This window comes from Phalacrocorax carbo, chromosome 6 (assembly GCF_963921805.1).
Source record: "Phalacrocorax carbo chromosome 6, bPhaCar2.1, whole genome shotgun sequence".
In the NCBI taxonomy this organism is placed as follows: domain Eukaryota; kingdom Metazoa; phylum Chordata; class Aves; order Suliformes; family Phalacrocoracidae; genus Phalacrocorax; species Phalacrocorax carbo.
In genome coordinates this window covers 58,283,953-58,289,166 of record NC_087518.1, presented here as the reverse complement: position 1 = coordinate 58,289,166, position 5,214 = coordinate 58,283,953, and positions in this window count along the sequence as shown.

Below are 5,214 nucleotides of genomic sequence, written 5' to 3'. Positions count from 1 at the left end.
GCGGCGCGCCCGCCCCGCGGCCCTCGCCCCGCCGGGCGCAGCGGCGGTGCCGGCCCGGCCCGAGCAGGCCGGCGCTTCGCCCGCTCCGGTCACGTACTCGGTCCCGCTTACCTTGTTTACATGAGAAGGGAAGGAGCGAGGGACGCGGCTGCCTGGTCGCAGTTCAGTCCGTTGCAAGACTTGCTCCCCCGTTACCCGTTTAAAGGGGATTTTGCAAATGCATCACAATTCCAGTTATTACTGGCTATTCCGGTGAATATTCCCTACCGAGATACAAATGTTGCGCTCCAGCCCCAAAACTTATAGTTTTTAACATTTAAGAGATATTTGCTAGATATTTTCTTACATATATCTCTACATATCTATAAATATCCCTAAGTATCTATATTACATATAGATATCATCTATAATTTTTAAAATTTAACTTATTCTAACGGACGCATTTCTCAGAAGAGGAAGTTGAATCATCGTTACTGTCCTCCAACAGACTTAATTTAGCCCTGAGCTCTCAGCCACCCAAGGCTGACACTGGGAGCTGAACGACCTCATGCCTGTCCATTAGCTGTGAATCGCGACGCGCCCAAGGCGAGGAGCCGCGGTCACCTGCGAGGCCACAGGTGCTGGGGTGGGAAGGGCTCCAGTTGGCACCTGCTGATGCGCAGGGTAAAGGGTAATCGAGAATAGCAGTGGTTCATGTAATCCCAAATTGTAAAACTCTATTAAGCAATTGGTTTTACATGTTCTAAAAATGCAAGTTAAGAAAAATGTCAGTTTATTAGTTCTGGGACGTAATGGACTGTGGACAGAGCAGTTGTTGCTACAAGAAAAGTAGAATTGAGCTTGCATGTTGAATCTTGATCTGATTCAGCACAGAGCCTCCTCACCTTCACCCCTTGCTTCTCAGACTGGAGGGTACAGGCAGGTTTGAGATGTGTAGAGGCCACATGAGCATCACAGCTAATAGTGTAGGCCTGTGAGCAACTGCGTGCCTTTTTTTGGGGGGGAGGATTTTACCGAATTTTACTTGAATTTGACAAAGACCAAAATTTCTTCTTGCTCCAGGTGAATTTGGAGGATTAAAACTTCCAATAAATATTTTTGCCCTGTCCAGCAGTGCAGGTAGAAGCTGGTACAGAGACACCATGCATCTATTAACTGAGATATGTAATGAGCTATTTAAAAAAAACCCAACCAAACTGGATAACCATGTATACAGACAGAATAGAAATAATTTTTCACTATGCATGGAACGCAGCTTGTAGACAATTTTCCTCTGTAAAAACCAAATGCTTTCTCCTACTTGTTCTAAATTCAGGCTTACAAATATAGACACTGATGTTGAATCCTGGTCCCACTGAAGGCAGTGACAGAATTAATGCTGATTTCAACCAGTTCAAAATTTCCCTTTATTTAAAAATCAAATAAAAATCTTAAGCAGCAGAGTGTTATGAAGAATTTTCATGCGTTTAAAATTTTAAATAAGACACAAAACCATTACCTGAATTTATTTGTCACTATTAAAGATAACATCTTCATGTAGCTGTGAAAAGCTGCCTGGCTTCCTCTTACCCATAACACAAATGAAGTATCAGCAACCCACATCAGCTGACAACGCTGAATCACGCTGTTCACGATCCCTGCTCGTTGTCTCAACATGAGCCCTACAACCTTGAGGTCAGGAGCTTTGTCAGGCTGCTGGGGAAAATGGTGCAGGGCTGTTTAATGCTCCTTCCTTCTCTTGTGTTGAGAAGGAACAACATCAGAAGCTGATGATTCAGTTCAGACACTAACCTCTGCAGACTCCAGCAGAATTATCTGAATCATGCCTACCAAGCCTGAGCCTTCCATCGTGCTCAGATTACTCATACCACCAACCCTAGGATTAGCATAGAGCTAAATTTTTATGCGTCAGACTTTGTACTAATAACCCTTTTTGTAGGGGAGGAAGAAGCCTTCGCAGCTTCTCAATATCAGACTAGCTGCAGCAGGATTTTCCCTGAAATGCACCTCAGTAAACCAGTGACCCAGTTAGATAAGTTGGAACGTTTGGCAGGAGCAAAGCAACCAATGCTGTTGTTTATATCACAGTAGTCATCGAATTCCTTAATAAACCAGTAATCAGAATTAACTGGTAGAAAACATCCTCTAAGAAAAATTAGAAAACCAAGGTTGGAAATCCTGGAGTTGACCCCAAGCTTCCACGTACCTCTAAAGAAAGGTTGATGGAAGCCCAGTGACAACCTAGAGCATTCACAAAATGGTAGTAGCCATCCAGAACATAAGAAGGATCAAAGGTGAAACCGATGGGTGCCTTATGATAAGCAGGTGTTTGGCCAAGCTAGGCCACAGTTCTTGTACAAACTGCAGAGCTTATTTTTTAATAAGAATAGAACTGAGTCTATTTTTAGTTTATACATCACTAACTGCCTAGATAGCTTTATGTCAAACTTCTAAATGATACAAACCTTTTTGCCTGTGGAGTTCAGCTGTGTCATCTTCAGCTATTAGATACAGATCCGGTATCAGAGCTGGGCAGAAGATAGTGCTGGGGACCCTAGCAGTTCTGAGTGGCTTTTGCAGGATGAAATTGCTGCACACGCTTCTGCACACCCTGGCTCAGCGTTTCAGGGCATCTCCACCTGCCCTACCTTAGCTGTCCCATTTGCCAAGAAAGCAAAATTCCTCTTTTATCTTTCTTTGTGCTCTAGGACCACGCTTGTCTACACACGTGTGGCAAACATGTTTGTGCAGGGCAAAGACCTTCCACATTTTGCATTTTGCAGAATAAGGCTTAGAATCTTCTATATCTCTCATGTGAATAAGAAAAAACTGGGAGCCCCAACAATTATTTTTGTCTTCCTTATATTTTGTTTTTCTCATTTTCTGCTCTACACTGTTGTTCTAATGGCTGCCAAGCCTAACCAACCTCAGGGCAGATTGTCTTACGAGCTTCGACAATGCGCTTTGCCCTCCTTGATGTGCCATCTGCCTGCTAATCTTTTGTCAGTTCAACTAATCCTGTTTCTCTGAGAGACAAAAAGAGGACAACTTTGCATGTCACTGACTCTTCCTCCAGCCTGATGAACTCATAGTTAATAATAAAAATTTAATGTATTCCATTTGTTAGTGACAGGAAGTTTTTAAAGCTTTAACTACCTTACCCTTCATTTACATGGAGATACAATCTACTAGCGTAGACACAAGTGTAAAAATGGCACATTAGTTTTCAGAAATGATCAAGGTAACTTAATGGCATAACAGAACTTAGGACACGTTTTAACTGTTAGGCAACTGCTAATACTTAGTCAGTTTAAGCAGCTTTCTGTTTGCAGGCTGTATCTGCACGAGTGCTATTCCTGCTTCCTTGAGCGCAGCGACAGCTTTGGGCAAACACAGTCAGCGTAGACTTGCTACTCACGTATGTTTGGAGGCCATCTCCCTTTGCTCTGAACTCAGCCTTCTGGCTGGAGGTAGGAACTGATTATTGTCTTTAACTGGCTTGGAGGTTGCAAACAAAGGGTTTATCAGATTAGCGCTAGCAGCGCTGACAGAGTGACTTTAAGTCATCATGATAATAGAGAGTCCTGGAAGCTGGAATCAGTTTTTGAAGGTGCAAGAGTACCAGTTTGTACTGTTAGCGATGCACACGTGGTTATACAGAATGGACGAAATGCAGAGAATAAGTTCTTGCCTTTCCCTCCATCACCCCCTATTTCCAAAGCAGGAGCTCCTGAGCTTGCATTAACCCAGTCAGAAAGTATGTCCGGATGAGGGCAAAGTTGGGAGCCCTGAATGTGAACTGTAATATTTTATTGCAGGACAAATAGCTGTTAATGGTGCATGAACTACAAAGGAAGGCAGGCCTAAATGGCTTTCGGTGTGGATGTGAAGCAAGACATCCTAACAGCACTACTTTACATTACGACCCAACTTTCACCCCAAATCCCCTTCCTCGCCGAGTACTCAAATCTCGCGAACAGCGTACAACTCGAGCATGCATCCAGGCAAGGCTCACATAAGAGGCCTTCCCTAGACATTTCAAGGGGTGATACCCTAATCTGAGCAGTTGTCAATATACTCATTTCTGCTACTGAATGCAATACTTTTGCCATTTGTGCAATAGCAGAAGTAAAAGAGACAGAGCAGTATTTTATTGCAGAATATGTATTTTGGAACTAGAACTAGCCCATCAACCGGCTACCTGAAAGGCCAGGCTACCCTTTTTAGGCCTGCTTTAACTGTCGTTTATGACTTTAGATGCAGTTTATTTCCTTTACCTGAAAATTCAGTTATTTACAGAAAGTCTCGTCTACTTAGTTTACTTAGTTGCATAGCAGTCTTTTTACTTAGTTTAACTAAGTAAAACTTAGTAACTAGTAAGCTTTGCTTGCTTAGTCCGTGGCAGACCCTCACTGCAACACTGGCAGTGTTAACCTTCACTTCCAGCTTTGATCCAGGAACTCAACAGGGCAGATACCTCCATCAGGAGAGAGAGTTTTGAGCGGGGTGTTCAACTAGATAGTGGTCTCCACAGTAGAGTGTGGGAAGAAAGTATGTAACACTTTTTTTATTACAAAACAAAATAAGCAAACGTAAGTAAGCAAAATTAAACAAACACTATTTAAAATACTTTTAATTTCTATTTTAGTGTATTTTAAAATAATGTACATAATATGTTAGCACAGTAGAACATGTATGTAGTTTATAAATTACTAAATATACATGTCTTGGGGTTGTATGCTGAAAAGTTTTTACTGATGGGGTGCATGATGAAAAATGTTTGGAGACCACTGAACTAGATTATCTCGAGGAGCCCCCTTGCACCTAATGTTTCTGTAATACACATTGTGATTTTGTATTAATTCTATTAAAAAATGTTGCATTAGTCCTGTACTTAATTTGAGATAGCTCTCTGTAATCAACAAGAATGTAGGGGTTTTTTTACATTCTAGTTTCTACTTTAGACAAGTATCCCAACATTAATAAAGTCTTGCATTAATCAGAAAGCCTTTCAAACTGGAGCCAGACGTGGAATGTTTTAGATAATTTCTTTCTGTGAAGAACCAGAACCATTTGGCAAACATGCTTGCACCCTTATCCAAATGTTATGCTAACATAAAATACATTAAACAGAGGATCAGCATGCCTGGGACTTAAAAGACATGCAAGTATACAGAATTTGCTGCTGAAATTAGAGAGTTCCAAGAAATGTTT